This window comes from Sminthopsis crassicaudata, chromosome 4 (assembly GCF_048593235.1).
Source record: "Sminthopsis crassicaudata isolate SCR6 chromosome 4, ASM4859323v1, whole genome shotgun sequence".
NCBI classification, from domain to species: domain Eukaryota; kingdom Metazoa; phylum Chordata; class Mammalia; order Dasyuromorphia; family Dasyuridae; genus Sminthopsis; species Sminthopsis crassicaudata.
This window is the reverse complement of record NC_133620.1, coordinates 289,022,687-289,042,312: the sequence shown is the minus strand read 5'-3', so window position 1 is coordinate 289,042,312 and position 19,626 is coordinate 289,022,687. Positions and strand designations below refer to the sequence as shown.

Here is a 19,626-nt window from a genome sequence, read left to right as displayed (position 1 = left end):
TCCACTCTGCTGCAGCACCCTCTGGAGCTCAGCCCAGGGGTGGAGCGGTCTGTATTGGTAACTGAGCACAAATGCATTGCCCATTCTATTTAACCAACTTAGATCAACCCGACCATATTTCACCTGCCATCCAGCCTTTGGAAATTTAATTAAATCAATACAATCATTGCTTCTGGAAGGAATGCATTAGTAGATTCCCCTAAGGTTCCACTCACCATCCTTTTGACTTCACAGATCAAAACATCCTCTCCCAGCCACCACTCCTCTATCTGTGCAGTCGCTCCCTATTAAATCCTAACCTTTTTGAGGACAGGTACTGTCTCGCTTTTAGCACTTGTATCACCCGAGTTAAACGTGGCGCAGAGTACACTTAATAAATGATTTCCATCCATCCATCCATGGGAGGCAGGGCTAACAGGAATATCTTTTAAACTTCATCTTACTGAAACAAGTCAGGCAGCTCTCTTAGCCAGGGATCTGCCAGAACAAACGGAAACCACCAGGGATGGATGTCACAGAATAATGACCCAACAGCCCAACGAGTACTGGCCTGGCTAGTGGAGAATTCCCTATCCAAGTTGATCTGTCCTCTAATCTTCCCCAGACAGAAGGGGCCTTTGTCACTGCCATATATGCTTTGTGCACACCTGCATGTGCCCAAAGGTGGCTACCACGGGGCAGATGGACCAGAAGCCCCAAATCCAAGCCCGGCTCTGCTACTTCCAGCTGTGGACAAGTCACTTCCCTTGGTCTCATTCTCCTATCTCATGGAAACATGGGCATCAAATGAGATGAAAGGTGAAAATTTGTGCATATTCATATATATATATGTACACACACATTATATACATATATATAATATACATATGCATATGCACAAATTATTTGAGGCAAGGAAGAGAGGAGTGTCCAAACTATAATTTAATCATAGTGTTACAAATCTCTTAATTTGTCCGTAATGTATAATCTTGGAAATTTGCCTGGAAGGCACCGAGAGATTAAACAATCTGCCCATGGCATATAAGGCAGACAAGGAGCTAAGCTTTAAGTCTGCAGTGGCAACCTTCCAGTTATTACACCATGTTGCTAGACATGCACATACTATACAAATGTAACATGTATTTTATACACATAGATTAATATATAATATACAAACATGAAAGTATGTTCATTTATACTGTGCTTCTTCCGGCCTAGAAGGCACTGTCTCAATTCTCCCATCTTCTTCCCTCGTCTAACTTCTGCTTTTGTTCAAGACAAGCTCAATCTCAGTTGTCAGCAATAATTAGTCAGACATTTATTTATTAAGTGCCTACTATATGCCAGGCATTGTGCCAAGTGCTAGAGATAATACCACTACTAATAATAACATAATAGCTTCATTTATCTAGTGCTTACTATGTGCAAAGCACTATGCTAAGTATTGAGGATTAAAAATAGTAAATATTTATATTCTGTGACAGGTACTATGCTAAGTGTTGTGGATTAATAATAATTAATTAATTAGTAATTAATAATAATAATAGCAAACATTTATATAGCTTTTACTATGTGCCAGGTACTATGCTAAGCATTGAGATATCAAAAGAGGCAAAAGACAATTCCTGCCCTCAAGGAGCTCACAATTTACTAGAATGTCCCTGTATAGAATTTGGCTCTGGAAAATCTCAGAAATATAGTTCAATTCTATCCTTTTACAGAAAAGGAAATGACTTGGCCAAGGCTGTGCGGCTAGGACAGAGCGGGACTGGAATCTAGGCCCTTGCAAGGCCAGGGCTCGTGGCCTTTCCTGACCACTCCCTTCTCAAAACTGCCACTTTGGGGAGAAGGCCATGTGGCCTGGAAGATAGAAGGAGGGGCCTGGAGTCAGAAAGACTGGGATTCAAAGTCCCCTTCCCCCACCTCTCCCCAGGCACTTACGGGAATAAGCAAGTTATTTACTCTCCCTGAGCCTCAGTGTCATCATCTGCAAAATGGAGGTGATAACAGCATCTACCTCAGCAGAATCTTATGAGCATCTAGTGGGGAAAATGCTGGTAAAGCACATTGGGAACCTTAAGATAAGTGGGAATTGTTCTTATAATTACTGCCGTTTGCTGTAAGCTGCTGCTGCCTCCTTGTCTTCTTTGTGAGCTCCTGGAGAGCAGAGACCCAATCACACCTTCCATCCTCCCCCAGACAAAGCTTCCCGACCCCCCACCAGCCCTGGGCACACAACAGGCATGGTAGCACTTGCCAACGGATCGATGTCAGTGAAGAAGAGATGCAGACCAATCATCTGGGTCAAAAATTGTGTGCAGCGTGCATAGCTGCCTTCCCCCGAATCTCCCATTCCATTCCACTCCACCATCATCTTATAGCTTCCCAGGACGAAGTCCCAGGTGAGATACAGTGCTACTGGGGAAATGAGAAAACGCCCAAAGCCACATTTCACCCAGTGTTTCACAGGGACAGGGTTCTGGAGCCTCACATCTCCTGCAACAGGGAGCAAGGGATTTTCTTTATCCTTTGTAGTTCTCATATCTGGGAGCAGACCCAAGACTCAGAGGAGAGATGCAGGAAACAGAGGCAAGATATGTTGAGGCAGGCTCACAAGCGGGATGGCCAAGGCAATTTAGTTTTGCTCCCCAACTGCTGTGCCCTTCTCTAAGACAGCTCATCTGTGTGTTGATAAGACTGGCTCTTAGACCAGGAAGATCTATGCATAAGGTAGGGATCCCTATAGTAAAGCTGAAATATTTTGAGGATGTTGAAAAGAAGGGCATGGGTTGCATCCTTACCTCCTCTGCCTTGTCCTAGGATCACAAGTTCATGAGAGGAATAGTTCGCTTCTATACAACACACATTAGCATTCATGAAGCAACACAAGAAAGTGGAAAAATTATTGAACTTGGAGTCAGGAAAACTGAATTCAAAACCATACTCCAACTCTTAAATCGCCTGTGAGAACCTATCTGAGCTTCAATTTTCCCATCTGTAAAATGGGAAAAAATAAAAATCAAAGTACCTATCTCATGGGGTTATGGCGAGGAAGGAGCTTTTTAAACCCAAGATTACTATATTGAAAAACAGGCATTCTGGGGCAGCCAGATGAAGCAGTGGGGAGAGCACCGGGCTGAAGTCAGGAAGACCTGAATTCAAATCCACCTCAGACACTTAATACTTACTAGCTGTGTGACCCTGGGCAAGTCAATGGCCTTAGCCAAAAAAAAAAAAAAAAAAAAAAAAAAAAAAAAAAAAAAAAAAAAAAAAAGAGAAAAACAAGCATTCATTTTTTAAAAATTTATTAATCATCTAGGGTGGTCATAGCACTACTGGATCCAGAAGTGTGAATAAAACATAGTCCCTGACTTCATGGAGTCACAAATAACTATAAATACTTGTTCTCACCTTTGACACTCAATTAGCTACATGACCCTGGGCAAGCTTGAACTTTTCTAAAACTGTTTCGTCATCTACAAGATGTCTCTTTTAGCTCTTAACCTATATGATCTATAAATTCATTAGATATGGGGCAAGACAATATATTATGTGAAGTCCAAGAGAAAATGACCAAGAAAGAGGAATCCTAGAAGGTTTCATGGAAGGGGTGGCATTTGAGTTGAATTTGTATAAAGGAATATATAGAAATATAAGCTATTACATTTCCCTTGCAGTAGAATATAAGTTCCTTGAGGACAGGTATTTGTCCCACTTTTGTATATATTATAGCTTGATTAAACACAAAGTTGGTGCTTAATAAATGCTTCTTGGTTGACTGACTGGTTGATTATAGGCTTATAGGATCCTTTATTTATTGCTGAAAGGGACCTTAGAAATCATGCAACCATTTATTTTACCAATGAGGAAACAGAGGTCCTATGTGCTATATGCCCAAATTCACACAGTTTAGTAAGAAGAACTAGCATTAGAACTCAGGGCTTCCTGACTTTAAGCCTCGTCTCTCAGGTGGATTGTTCTCGTACCAATCCCTTTGAGTGAAACAAGGCATTAATAACTCCATTTAACAAGCTAGAAAACTGTGCTGCCTTACCTAAGGTCACATAAGAGAGTAAACAGTGAGCTGGAACCGGAACCCAAACCACCCAACTCCTGGTCCGACTCTTAAACGGCCTCTTTAATTAAGCTCAGTTGAGTGCCACTGGGGAGAGATTCTGATGGAAGGTCCTATCTAAATGCAAAGTTTGATGTTTCCCCTTGGGAAACTCTTTTGCTTGGAGGTCAGACTGATAAAAAAAAAAAAGACTCATCTCTAGAATAACAATTATGCAGCTGTGGAAACAGGTGAGAAAACGAGAAAAGAGAGTGTTCTTCCTGGCAGTAAGGTAAGATAACCTTTCACAAAGCAGCCTGGGAAATTCCTCTTGATAAGCCAAGGTGGCAAGGTTTCTGACTAGTGCTATATACCCAAGATCACACAGCTTAGTAAGTGACTGAACAAGTATTAAACCCCAGGATTTCCTGACTTTAAGTCTAGCCTCTCAAGTGGATTGTCATCATAACAATTCCTTTGTCTCATTGCTTCCCCAGCATACTTTTAGCTAAAACAAAATTGTAATCATTTGAGAGGGAGCATTATTCTCCATAACTTTTGAGGATTCAAGTCCTCTTTCCATTGTGGTCATCTGACTTAGCTCAGCAGAAACAAAGGTGACATTGAGGTTTAGGGAATAGGGCACTGGATTTTGAGTCAGAGGATGTGAGTTCAAATAATTGCTGTTACTTTTTACCCATGTGTTCTTTGATAGGTCCCCTACCTTCTCAAATATTCAGTCTTCTCATCTGTAACATGAGAGGGTTGGATCAATAAGATTTCTTCTTCTACCTCAAAAACTCTGATCCTCAATCATGGAGTACAGTTCTGGATCTGGTATTCTGAGCCAGCCATTAAGGTACTATGTGGCCATGAACAAATCTAATCCACACTAGGTCTCCAGTTTTCTCATCTAGGACTCGGGCTAATCCAAACATTCAATGCTCTAACATAAGAGACACTGAGAGGACACTGGATGTTCCACATCTAAAGGTGAAAGATTGGTTAAAAAGGAGAAAGGAAGAGACTACCACAACTTTGTAATCTGATGCATGATATGATTAGATTCTGCATCACTGGAGGTATTCAAAGGAAGGTTGCATGATTATTTCTGGGGAATTTTATAGGTGGGATGTAGATGACTTCAGAGATCTAACTGTAACCTCCTAGAATTCTGACTGAAATCACTTTCCTGAAGGAACTTAAGATGTGATAAGCCTGAGAAGGGAAGGTTTAGAAAGGAAAGGGTAGCTGGCTTTGAGTATATGGAGGACTATTGCCTGGATGGGAATTTTTATTAGCACTAGGTGAAAGTCAGGAAGGTGGATTGGATTGGACCCCTGAACAATAAGAACTATATAAAATGGAAAGGGATACCGTAGGTCCCTGATCATTAGAGGTCCTCAAATGGAATTTGGATAGCAATTTGTCAAGGATGCTTGTAAGCAGGGTAAGGACCGGGCAGCCTTGGAAGTGTCTTCCAGTTCTGACATAGCAAGGGACCTATAGTTCAATGAATTCAGTGACTCCATGACTCACAGACAAGAACCTGAAATGGTGAAATCTGCCTTCATGGAATCCTCATAAACAATGGGGCTTGGGTAGTAGAGAAGCATTCCTCTGGAGATGCAATGGGAAGGGTCCCCTTCTGCAGAAATATTCTTCTCTATGTCCTCCTCCCACCCTCAGTTCTCCTGTGCTTAAGAATGTTCAGGCCAAGATACTTTCCTAGATGCTGTTGGATGACCTGAGATGGGGCCAGCTGAACAGTTCTCAATGGAGTGACAGGGGAACAATGAGTTACCAGGGATGCTTACCAGGGCTCAACATCCAAGTCATTCATAACTAAAGTGTATATCTCCTCCCAGGACCTAACATCACGCCTGACAGTGATGTTAGTGGCTGCTTTCACTGACAAACATTTGTGAACTGACTGGCCCATTCATCCATTCCATTCAGTGGGTATTTATTGAATTCTGGGTCCAGACCTGCACCACGCTGTGTTAGAGAATACAGAGAAGTGTAAGACAAAGTACCAACACTCAAGGAGCTAACAATTTAGCTGGGAACCCAGGAAACAATGAAACCTAGTTGATTTGTAGTTAAGTGTTTCCTGAGAGCTACAGAGGGAGAAACGCTAAAGAGGATCAGAGGAAAGGAAAATCTCATGGGCTGAGCTGACCAGAGAAGGTGTCATGAACTGGATTTGAAATGGGGGTAGAAAGTAGATTAATATTTAGCTCTCTTGCTCTCCTCTCTCTGGAAAGAAGACAGAGATAAGAGATAGGAGAAAGAGAAAGGAGAGACAAGAAAGAGGGGAGAGAAGAGTAAGAGAGGGAATGACAGAAAAAGAAGAAAAAGGAGGGAGTGAAAGAGAGAAAGAAAAAGGAGAGAAAGGAAGAGAGGGAAAAAGAGAAAAGAGGAGACAGAGACAGTGTTTTATGATTATAAAGCACTTTGCATCCATTATTGCTCTGTCTTCACAACAGTCCCATGAGGAAGGCAAACAAGAATTATTATCCTCATCTTAGAGATAAGGAAATTGAGACTTAAAGAAAAGACTGGCCAACAGTGACATGGCTAATGCCTGTGGTAAGAACTGAATGAAGGTCTCCTGACTAACTCCCGTGGGACTCTTCCCACTAAGCCACATGGTTGCTTAGATAAACTGGCTGGATTCGGAATCAGAGTATATTAGCTCCAATCTCAGCTATACTACAAATCCATGGAGGGTCAGTGTCCTTGTCTATAAAACAGAGGGCTTCCAATGTCCTTTTGGCCCTCAATCTGCAGTCCCAATGAGTTATCTTAGTCTTGCTCATCACCAGCAGCCTTACCAGAACTATGTAAATAGGTGTGTGTGTGTGTGTGTGTGTGTGTGTGTGTGTGTGTGTGTGTGTGTGTGCTAATGCTGGCCCAGAAATGGGTCACAAACCCAAAGATAACCTGAAAAGTTAGGCCACAAGATACTGAACAAAATTAGGCAAAAAGCCCCACAGATCTGTTCCAAGTACAGCACGGGAAAATTTGTGTTTTCCTCCCATGACCTCCCTGCCTGGATCTCTGGGGCTATCTTCCCTTCTGTCATCCATTCTCTTCTGACTCACATTCTCATTCCCACCCAGAGAGGGATGTAGCTCTTCATGTTTAATCAGGGGCCCAAGTGCTGGCACTGAGACCTGAGGCTGCCTCCTGTCCCCGCAGGGGCTCCTGCCCTCCTTCCAGGAGGCCCAGTGGAGAAGGAAGCCAATCCCAGCAGAGACCTGGCCCCAGCCCTGAAGCCCACGGTGACAGTTGGGCAGAGAGAGGCAGGCTTCCTCTGCCAAAGGAAACCACCTGTGCCCCAGCCACACAACCAAACACACCCGGGGACGCACGCAGAGAAGCACATGGACACACACAGAGGTACCCTGACACATACAGCCTTCCCTACACGAGCACACGAGCACTCCAGATGGGCACAAGTACTGAATTATGCCCATATGCTTTCTAAAGTCAAGGCTAGAGCCTCAAGAAACCGGTACATAGTAAGGGCTTAGAAGATACATGCTTGTTAACTGACTAATTGACCACTGATAGAAGTGAGTTTGTCTGCTCCCAGCCTCCTCTTTCTGAGTCCTCCTTTACCTAGGCCTAGAAAGAACAATAACCTTAGAGTTCTGTGCTCTCTCTCTTCTCCCCCCCTGCTATCAAATCTCTGGAGGAGCCAAGAAGATAAGTGTGACTGCAAGAGAGGAGGCACAGATTCTAGTCCTCACTTAGCCACGGATGGGATGTGCCCTGGACAAAGTACCTGGCATCTCTAGCCTCAGTTTCTCTGGCTATGAAAAAGAGAAGGATGAATTTAGGTGGTCTCTGAAATTCCTTCTGGTCTTAACATTCTGTGGCTCCAGCATCTCTTTTACCTTACCTCATGCCTCTTTTCTCACTGTTGGATGGAAGGTTCTGTGTTCAAGGCATGCTAAGGCTCAAATGGCAAAGAGACCTGGATAGCTCCTGAAATCCACCTGCTCTCCCAGACAGGCCCAGATCCTGCTCAGAACAGACAATAACGCAGAATGCCTTTCCTGGGGCTCTGTGTCAAATACCAAGCTCTGTGTCTGCCTGGGCTCACAAAGATACACATACCGGCCTGTTCCACCTTGTGATCAAACCTCACCCCAGGAAGCGTCCCTTCCTTTCCCCCTCATTAAACAAGTATTAGTGTTTGCACCCTAGAGGAGGGTATTTATTCTGAGCTACAGAGGAGCTAAATACTTGCTCAAAGCCAACCCAAATAATAAGAAACGACGTTGGGATTCAAATCCAGGACTTCTGACTCCAAATTCAGTGTCTTTCCTTCTGCCTTTGCCACTTAGGAATCATAAGATTATAGTGTTGCAGATGGAAGAAATCTAAGAATCCATGACATCCACCCCCCTCACTTTATAGAGGGCAAAAAAGGCTAATGGCTTGTCTAGGGTCATCTAAGTTAATAAGTAGCACCACCAAGATTGGAACTCAAGTCTCTGACCAAAAACCTTTCTGCTAAACCAAAAGAAAAGGAGAGGACCTTGGGGCTTTACCCAATACATCTGTGGAAATTTAGACCCAGAAAGGAAATTCATTTTTGTTAAGTGCTCAATCAGTCCATCAACAAGCATTTATTAAGTGCTTACTATGTACCAAGCATTATGGATACAAAGAAAGGCAAAAACAATCTCTGCCTTAAAGTAGCTTATATCCTATTATAGCTTACATGTATACATATATATGTATTATATGCCTACCACATGAGAGGCACCGTGCTTTACTTAGCATCATAGATTTGGAGCTGGCAGAGATCTGAAAGATTGTCTAAAGAATACAACTTAAAAAGAAAAGGGAAAAAACCGAGACCCAAAGAAGTCAAGGGATTTGCTCAGGGTCATTCAAATAATAAGTAGCAGCCACAAGAGGATTTTAACTCAAATCCTGTTTCAACCATGCTGGAAAGACAAACCCAGATTCTCTGAACCCAAATCTAAGACTTTGTGTTGGAACTCTGAATGATAGCTCCAAATGAAGGTGTATCCCAAGACAGGGAGAACTCGACGCACCCTATCCCACTTCTTGTGGGATGGGATTCTCACTCGGGGACCTGTTACCAACTCAAACCCTTAGAAGTGTTTATCAGCATCTAACCCAGCCAGATGGCAGGATCAGCTGCCCTGTGGCATTTGATGAGGTTCAATTAACCAAGCCTCCCTAACTGATCATGCTCTGCAGTGCTTCCCATGCCTTGGCCCTCTGGCCAACAACCACAATTAATACATCACACAATAATGGCCCCAGAAGAAAAGCCAATGCCTCTCTCCCCTGGTAGTCTCCTCCGAGCAGATGCTGAGGGCGGAGATATACCCTGCCAGGAGCTCCCTTGCAAGGGGGACACTTATAGCATCTCAAAATTACAATATTTCACAGTTGTTATGACCTCATCAGCCATCAACTCACACATGAAAGGAATCCTTAATAAAATGTACCCAACAAGTAATCATCCAGCATCTGCTTGAAGATGTCCAAGGAAGGGAAACCCACCGTCTCTTACGTATGTCATACTGCTTTGGACAACTTTAACTGCTAGGAAGTTGTTTGAGTTTGTTGTACTTTTCTGTCATTGAGTCTAAACAACTTCCAACCATTTTTCCTGGGATCTGCCTTCTGTGGCCAAAAAGAACATATTATTGTCTGATTTTTACAGAGAAGGAAATAAAGGTAAATAGCAAGTAAGTGAAATGAATTAGTGAAAGAAGAATGAGAACAAAATGGAAAAACCATAAGAAAGAAAAAGCAAACAAAAAAGATGAAACTCCACCGTACTTTCTCTGGATGTAGATGGCATTTTCCATCACCAGTCTTTTGGAATAATGTTGGATCACTCTATTGCTGAGAAGAACTAAGTCTATCATAGTTTATCATTGCAAATATTGCTGATTCTGTGTAAAATGTTCTCACTTCATCAGTTCATGTCAATCTTTCCAAAAGATTTCTGAAATCTACCTGCTATCATTTCTTATAACCCAATAGTGTTCCGTTCTTCAGCCCCCAATTAATAGACAGCCACTTAAATTTCCATTTTTTACCACCACAAAAAGAGCTGCTATAAATACTTTTGCACATGTGGCTCCTTTTCTCTTTTTGTGATCTCTTTGGGATACAGACCTAGTAGTGGTATTGCTGGATCAAAGAATATTGCCCAGTTTTATAGCCCTTTATGTATAGTTCCACATTGCTCTCCAGAATGATTGGATTAGTTCACAATTCCACCAACAATGCATCAGCATACCAGTTTTCCTACATCCCTTCAACATTGATCATTTTCTTTTTTTAGCCATATTACCACTCATACCACCAATTACTATGAGGTGGTACCTCAAACTCGTTTTAATCTACATTTCTCTAATTAGTAGTGATTTAGAGCACTTTTCATATGACTATAGTTTTAATTTCTTCATCTGAAAACTGCCTATTTATATCCTTTGATCATTTATCATTTGGGGAATAATTTCTATTCTAATGGATTTGATTCTGTTCTTTACATAAGTGAGAAATGAGGTCTTTATCAGAAATATTGAATATAAAAAATGTTTACCAGCTTTCTGTTTTCCTCCTAATCTTGATTGTACTAGTTTCTTTAAGCTTTTTATTTTCAAAACATGTGCATAGATAATTTTCAATATTCACCCTTGCAAAATCTTGTGTTCCAAAATTTTTCTCCCTCTCTTCCCCCACCCCTTTCTCTAGACAGTAAGTACTTCAATATATGTTAAACATATGCAAATCTTCTATACAGATTTCCACAATTATCATGCTGCACAAGAAAAATCAGCTCAAAGAGGAAAAAATGAGAAAGAAAACAAAATATAAGCAAACAATAACAAAAAAGTGAAAATACTATGTCGTGATCCACATTCAGTCCCCACAGTTTTCTCTCTGTTTGCAGATGGCTCTCCTCATCACAAGACCATTGGAACTGGCCTGAATTACCTCGCTGTTGAAAAGAGACACATCCATCAGAATTGATCACATAATCTTGCTGTTGCTGTGCACAATGTTTTCTTGATTCTGCTCACTTCATTTAGTGTCAATTCATGTCTCTCCAGACCTCTCTGAAATCATCCTGCTGGTCATTTCTTACAGAACAATAATATTTCATAACATTCATATGCCATAACTTATTCACCCATTCTCCAATTGAGGGGCATTCACTCAGTTTCCTCGCTGGTACAAACATTTTTGCACACTGGGTTCCTTTTTCCTTCTTTATGATTTCTTTAAGATTCAGGCCCAGTAAATTATGGTATATGAATATTACAGAATATTATTGCTCTGTAAGAAATGACCAGCAGGAGGAATACAGAGAGGCTTGGAGAGACTTACATCAACTGATGCTGAGTGAAATGAGCAGAACCAGAAGATCGCTGTACATTTCAATGCTGTATGAAGATGTATTCTGATGGAAGTGGATATCTTCAACATAAAGAAGATCCAACTCACTTCCAGTTGATCAATGATGGACAGAAACAATTACACCCAGAGAAGGAACACTGGGAAGTGAATGTAAATTGTTAGCACTACTGTCTATCTACCCAGGTTACTTATATCTTTGGAATCCAATACTTAATATGCAACAAGAAAATTGGATTTACACACATATTGTATCTAGATTATACTGTAACACATGTAAAATGTATGGGATTGCCTGTCATCTAGGGGAGGGAGTAGAGAGAGGGAGGGGATAATTTGGGGAAATGAATACAAGGGATAATGTTATTAAAAAAATTACTGTCAAAAAAATTTATAAATTAAAAAAAAAAAAAAAAGATTCAGGCCCAGTAGAAACACTGTTGGATCAAATGGAATGCAGTTTGATAGCCCTTTGGGCATAGTTCCAGGTTCTTTTCCAAAATGGTTGGATCAGCTGACAACTCCCTTAACAATGTCCCAGTTTTCCCACCTCCCCTCTTACCTTCATCATTATCTTTTCCTGTCACCTTCCCCAACCCTAGGCGTATGTAGTAGTACTTAAAAGTTGTCTTAATTTGCATTCCTCCAATCAGTAGTGATTCAGAACATTTTTTTCATATGATTAGAAATGGTTTTAATTTTTTCATCTGAAAATTGTCTATTCATATCCTTTAATCATTTATCAATTGGAAAATGGTTACATTCTTGTAAATTTGAGTCAATTCTCTTTATATATTTTAGGATTATATTATTTTTTATTATGTACAACTTTTTAATTTAATGTAATCAAAATCATCCATTTTGTATTTCATAACATTCTCTATTTCTTGTTTGGTCATAAATCCCTCTTCTCCAAAGATCTGATCAGTAAACTGTACCTTGCTCTCCTGATTTGCTTACAGTATCACCCTTTATGTCTAAATCATGTCTTGATGTAGGGTGTGAGATGTTGGTCTATACCTAGTTTCTATCATACTAATTTCAAATTTTCCCAGAAGTTTTTCCATAAAGTGAGTTCTCATCCCAGCAGCTGGAATCTTTGGATTTATCAAATAGTAGATTACTATAGTCATCTCTACTATTCTAATTCTAACAGACGCTCTTTAAAACCCAGAGTTTATTGAATGAATCATATTTAAACGTCAGGAAAACTTAGTTCACATCTTGCCTCTCATGTTTGCTGGCTACATGATTTATTGAGCTTCAATTTCCACAATTATAAAATGTGGATGACATTACTTTTCTCACAGAATTGATAAAAGCCTAAATGGGAGGTAAAAGAGACCTCAGAGCTCATCCCGACCAAGCCCAAGTAACTGAGGCCCTCTCTAAAGTAGAAGTTACTTGCTCAAGAGGACAAACAGGGAACAAAGGAAAGATTTAAGATCAGATCTTCTGAATCCAAATCCTACCCTTTATCCATCCTCCCACCCTGCCATCTTCCTTTTGAAGATCAAATTTGATAATGTATATAAAGTCCTTTGCACATCTTAAAGTTTCACTGTTAGTTACCATCTTCCTAAATCTACCTAATGCCCGGGTCTTTGGATGAAGATCTAGCCCCAAGTCACACAGCTAAGTGGCCCACAGGCAATTTCCTGGGATATGTACTTTTCCACTCCAAATGGGTCCAGAGGAACCCATCTTCAATCCCACTTTTCTCTCACCTTGATATCCTTCCTAAAGCTCTGAGATCTTTGAAGTTCAACTTAGTGACCCCAACCCCCTGGATTTTCCCCCAACGTCAGGCCATGGCCATGAGTGAGGAAGGAGCACTTCCTGCCTGCTCCTCTGATGAGATGGGCCTCCTCTGCTGCCTTGCAAAGAACTTCAGTCCTGGCTTTGCTGCTGACTAACCTACGGTCAACTCTAATGCTCCCTGGGACTAAGTTTCACCATCTGTAAAAAGAGTGTCCCGACAACTGTCCTGACAACTCTGTCTACACTAAGAGAGATAATGGATATGAAAGTGCTTCGTAATTATAGAAGTGCTGCATTAACGTAAGCTTTGTTTATTGAGTTATATCTCATCTTCTCTACTAGATTTAGGCTGCCTGGGGACAAGGATATCATTGCCTCATCTTTATGGCAGCTAGCACATCACCAAATGGGGGTAAACACTCAATAATAACCAGGTGAATTAAAGAGTCACAAGTAGAAAAACACTAAGAAGCCCTGGCATATACTATATATGTATTTTCATAGATGTGTCGAGTTATATCCTATATCAGATCAGATCATGTTGTATCATATCATATCGTGCCTACTATGTGCCAGGCACTGTGCTAAATATTTTACAAATATTGTCTCATTTGATCCTCACAACCCTGGAAGGTAGGGTGCTATTATTATCCCCATTTTACAGTTGAACAAACTGAGGCAAAAAGAAGTTAAATGACTTGCCCAGGTAGTATCTAAGGTAAGATTTGAATTCAGATCCAGCACTCTATCCACTTCATCATCTAACTGAAACTGAAGGAAGTTTAATTATAATTACCATGCCGGTACTGAGGAGGACAAGAAAAGAATTTACCTTCTTTTCATCGGAGAGGTGGGGAGCTAGAGAAGAGTACCTCTGCATGTAAAGTTATATTCTGTTGTGTTGCTTGGCTTTGTAGAAATGCCTTTTTTTTCTTTCTCCTTTTTTTGTATTTTGTTATAGGGAAAAGAAAGAGATGTATTTGGAGATAAAAGAGATGCAAACGCATGAGACAGAAGTACAAATTTAAAAAGAAAACCTAGCAATGGTCCTGGAGGACAGAAAAAGAAACCTACTTTCCAGTCAAGGCAGAGAGGTGGGACAGAGTATTTATATATAAAGACAGAGCTTGGTCCCTGGTTTGAACCTTTTGTTTGTTTGTTTTTCTTTGCCAAAGGAAGAGCTCAGTCTGGGAGAGGGGGAAGTAAGAGGATTAAAGTAAATAAGATGTAAAGAAAAAATTACCAATAAAAAATTTCTTTTCTTTCTTTTTTTTTTTTCTTTTTTTGGATGAGGCAATTGGAGTTAAGTGACTTGCTAAGTCACTCAGCTAAGACAAGTGTCTGAGGCCAAATTTGAACTCAGGTCCTCCTGACTTCATAAAACATTTCTTTTAAAAAAGATAAATAAGGAAGAAAAGATAACCACTGAATCCCAGAATAGTCAATGTCATAAAAAAAATTGATATGAAAAGGACTTTAGCACATAGAATGCTAGATCACAGAACATAAAAGATCAGAGCTAGAAGGGGCGTTAGAACCTAGAATGTCAGCAGAGCATGAAATATCAAAGCTGGAAGAATTTTAAAACACCATCCCGGAGCTAGAAGACATGTTAGAACTTTGTTGTTGTTCAGTTGCTTTGGTCATGTCTAACTGTGAACCCTTTGGGGTTTTCTTGGCAAAGATATTAGAGAGGTTTGCTATTTCTCCAGAGGATTAAGACCAACAAAGGTTAAGGGATGTGTCCAGGGTCATATAACTGGTAAGTGTCTGAAGCTTATCTCAACTCAGTGCTTTTCTGACTCCAGGACCACGTGCTCTCTCCACCACAATAACTAGCTGTCCGCCTAACAGCTTTCAGGTATTAGAAAACAAAACGTGGGCTATCGGAACTGGGAAGAACCTGCGAATATGAAATGTCACAGCTAGGAGGGAGCTTGGAGAAGTACCTCCTTCCCGTCTCAGAACCCATCCAGAAAGACACTGCGACCATTAGGAGCACTCTCCCCTTTGCCTTCCCCCTTCACCTGGGCTGCTTGGCTGCTCACTAGGTTTGAAAGAGATGGGAGTCAACAACTCCAGGCCTAGCAATGAGCTGGAGGACCAGAAGGCCATCTGCCCTGTCTTCAGGCTCTAGGCACTGTCATCTGCTCTACTCAGGTCACCTGAGCATCCCTCAGACTTGCCATTTGCCCAAGGTTTTACTTAGGCTTTCCAGGCCCTTTCATCTGCCTGGAAGCTGAGCCTTCTCTTATGAGTTGTCTCCCCCAATTAGTGTGAGCACCTTGAGAGCAGTGACTGCCTCACTTTTTAAAAAGCTGTGTGCCCAATACTTAGTACATTGCTTGGCACTGAATAAATGCCTTTTCATTCATTCATTCCAGACCTTTAGTCTCTATTTAAAGAGGGCTGAGCCCCAGAGGGACGAAGGAGGGACTCCCCCAAAGATATATAGGTAATAGGGTCCAAATCCAAGACTGGAACCCAAGTTTCTTTTCACTACTCTTGATGGGCAAGGATCACAGACCTGCTGGGGAGTCAGACTCTTTTTAGTTGCCACCAATCTCTCTGGACTTCTCCTGGGTTGATGGGTTTTCCTCCTGCTGTTTCTGGACTCTCAGATGGAACATAATCCCCTCTCTCCCTTCCCCTAATTTGAAAGAGCGGGTTCAACCAAGGCTAATCAAAGAGTAATTCTACCCTTTGGGAGCTAAATTTGTATTTTTCCCCTCCTTCCCATCCCATTTCCTCTCTCTCTCCCTCTCTCCCTCTCTCCCTCTCTCCCTCTCTCCCTCTCTTCCTCTCTCTCTCTCTCTCTCCCTCTCTCCCCCTCTCTCCCCCTCTCTCCCCCTCTCCCCCTCTCCCCTTCTCTCCCTCTCCCTCTCTCTCTTCCTTTTTCCCTCTCCCTCTTCCTTTTTCCCTCTCCCTCTTCCTTTTTCCCTCTCCCTCTTCCTTTTTCCCTCTCCCTCTTCCTTTTCCCCTCTCCCTCTTCCTTTTTCCCTCTCCCTCTTCCTTTTCCCCTCTCCCTCTCCCTCTCCCTCTTCCTTTTTCCCTCTCCCTCTCCCTCTCCCTCTCCTTCCCCTCTTTCCTCCTCCCTTCCTCTTCCTCCCCTTCTCTCCATCTCTCCTCTTCCTCCCCCACTCTCCCAGGCAGCAGTTCATTCCTTTGCAGGCTGGTCAGTCTCTGCAGCCTGGGGCAGTGACAGAAGGCCCCCAGACGAGTTGCCCCTGCTCATTAGGCTGTCCCTGTTCATCCTCAGGCCAGTGAGCATCCATCCCTTCCCCTCCCTCCACCCCACTCCTCACCACCGCCCAACTTCAGCTGCAGCTCCTCAATGCTGCTGCTTCGGCTGCCAAGAGGCCCACAGATGATTTATATTTCAGAAGATGAATCAATACAATATACAGGCCAAAGACATCTTTAATCTTTCAGAGGGATTAGGCTACAAGGTACATCAGCCCCTTTCTACTGCCGCTCAATTCAGATTTCAATTTGGAGATCTAGAGAGCAGCAGTTTTTCTCCTTCTGTCTTTCACTCGGGCTAAAGCTGTTTTCCAACCTCCATCCCAACCAAAATTCATTTAACAGCTGGGGGTTGTGGTAATCTTGTTTCGTCCTTGTTGCCTGCCTCTGGGCCAGATCAGGTGAAGGGGTGGGAGGTGAAGGGCCCCTGGTCTCCCAGCCTGAGGCAGGGTGAAGGAAGTTCCTGCACACAAACGTACGTGTCAACCTTGACCTGCTTTATCCGTCTCTTTCCCGGCCTGGGTCCCCCCTCTCTAGACAGGCCTCAGGAAGAGAGAAATGGCCCAGAGAGACGGCAGGTAAAGTCAGGGTTTGTCTTTTCCTCTACTCGCCCCCTTCCAAGGCCTCAGCTGGGGCGGCTGGGAACTGAGCCCATCCATCAACACTGCCCCACTTCCTGGGCTCCCTCCAGCCTCGGTTGCAGGAACCAGAGGCTACTTCTACTGTACAATTAAAAGGGCTTATGTGAGATTTATAGCAGGATTAGACCTGCAGGGTATTACCAACGGACGGCATTTGGACACTATGTGGTCCTTGTGAAAAGCAATTATAATTCTGGGCTGTGAAAGTATAAATATATAGAGACGTTAGTGCAAGGTCGGGGAAGCATACATTAAGCTATTTAGAGACCTGAGCGTCAGCTGCCAGGAGGCTGGGGCACAGAGACTGAGAGGAGGGACAGGTTAGTCAGCATTGCTGGGAGAATAAGGAGCAGGAACGGGGATGGGGAAGGGAGGATTTTACCACAGTCAGGCCGGCCCTGTTCCCTTCTCCCTCCCAGCACTGCTTGTGACCCCAGAGCAGACCCCTCTTCCCTTCCTCTGGCATCTAGAAGCCTGTCTAACATCTCTGCTGGAAATGTCCCCTTGAGAAAAATTGTAAAAAGCTAAATTAGTCTTCAGGGCCTCATCCCCTAACATCCAGAGCCCTAGAAATACACAGAAGCACAGGACGGCAGAGCCAAAGGGTTTTTAACAGATTAGAGTCCAACTGCCTCGTTTTGCAAAGGAGGGACCTGAAACTCAGAAAGTGATTTTCCGGGCACCGCGTGGTAAGCAGCAGCATTAGAACCAGTCTCCTGCCAGCCAGGGAAATGCATTGTCTCCATACTCTCGGCTGGTCCCTGCCTACTCTGCTCCTTAATTTCCCTCCTCCCCAACCCCCATCCAAACTTACCCGCCCCTTCAGAGTTCTAGAGGGTTGTCACTCCTACTAAAAGACTGATGAGTGGGTTAGCCTGATAGCCCTGACAGGTAGTACCTATGGAACTTCAGGAGGGGCCTCCTGACAGCCTTAGCTCAGGATGTGGAGCCGTCCTAGAACCACGCAAACCGGACTGCCCTTGGAAATCAAAGGCGCCACATTCAAATCCTGCCTTTGCCACCAAATTGCTGCTGACATAGCGATGTCTCCCCTATGTCTCACCTCGAAGGGGCTCGAATGATGATGTCCTAAGTCTCTTCTAGCTCTGACACTCTGATTCAGGCTGGGGGATTCTAACGATAAAATCATAGCACTGAATCAGGTGGTGGGGTTTCTCAGAATCTCTCAGATCTTATCATAAAAGCAGAACCATCTCCAGGCTTTGCTCAATTCCTCCACGCCTCCGTTCTTCACGGCCGGGCTCCACAGTTCATAAGTCTTGGTTTAGAATCAGGAAAACGGCCCCCCCACTCTCCTGCGCGGCCCGGTTTGGTGTACACAGAGAATTGTAGGGAGGGTCAGCAGGTGGAGTAAGACTAGCCAGGGTCACTGGCGATAGAAGAGGAGAGAAGCCTCAGAAATCCTGCGTCCACCCCTCCACTTCTACCCCTGAAGACCAAGAAGAAAGACTTTGGCTTATCCCGGCTCCGGCTGATGCTAAGTATCCAGGGAGCTGCCGGGAGATGACAGTGCGCTCTGCCCGTCAGACTGTCTGGAGGGCGTGTCAGTCTGGGATGACAGACTTTCAGAAGGACGTGACAAAACGGCGGCTAGGGGAAGAGGTGAGAGGACTCCAAGCCATGCCGTGCCAGAGTGGGTTAAAGGAAGAAGGACTATTTAGCTGGAGGAGAAACACTGGGAGTGAGAAAAGGAGAGCTGCCTTCAAATAGTTTAAGGCTTACCAAGAAGAAAGGGGTAACCACCAAGAACAAAACTCTTACTCACAACTACATGGAGGTTCAAGGAATCAGATTTGGGTTCCATTCAAAAGAATTTTCTAACGATAGAACTTTCCAGTCATGGAATAGATGGCTTTAACAGACAGAGAATGCCCTGTTATTGGAGGTATCCAAGAAGAAATGCGAGGACCACCTGTTATAAAATGGACTGGGGGAAGGAAGAGGAGGCTGGATTGGATCCCTCAGGGTCTGGAGACCATAGAATCATAAAGGTCTAAGGGAGGAAAGGAGGAGTTCCATGAACTTGGATGGCAAAATAGTCGTGTCTTTGTTTCGTTGGAATGAGTTTCCTTTGTAATCCTATGTAGTTTATTTATTAAAAACATATTCAACCGTAGGCCTCATTGGACTGCCAAGGGGATAAAGGGATCCATGATACCAAAAAAAAAGAAAAAACAAAAAAAAGGTTGAGCCTTTATCACTGCCAGTTGGAAGCGTCTATGACTCTAAGAGGATGCCAGCTATGAAAGAAGGATTTAGATTTTTCCGCTTGGCCCCAGAGGGCAGAACATGCCCTGTACAAAGGCAGGGGACCCCATTTCAGCGTGGGAATAGAGGTTGTCAGTTTCCCTGTCACTGGAGTATTTTCAGGGCAGTTTGGATGACCATCCTATCCGGGATCAATTAGAGGGTCTTGATTGGGAGCAAATTGGGTGTGATCACTGCCAAAGGGTCTGTGAGAAATCTACCATCCAAGTATTCGAGTTCAATTATGATATAAAA

At 43.0% G+C, this 19,626-nt stretch overlaps 1 protein-coding gene across 2 annotated transcripts in view; it reads right to left on the bottom strand.

Annotated features, from left to right (window-relative positions):
* The window catches only part of GRM4 (glutamate metabotropic receptor 4), a 281,111-nt gene that overhangs the window by 157,976 nt on the left and 103,509 nt on the right, over positions 1-19,626 (bottom strand). The gene's annotated exons all lie outside the window — the stretch shown is intronic.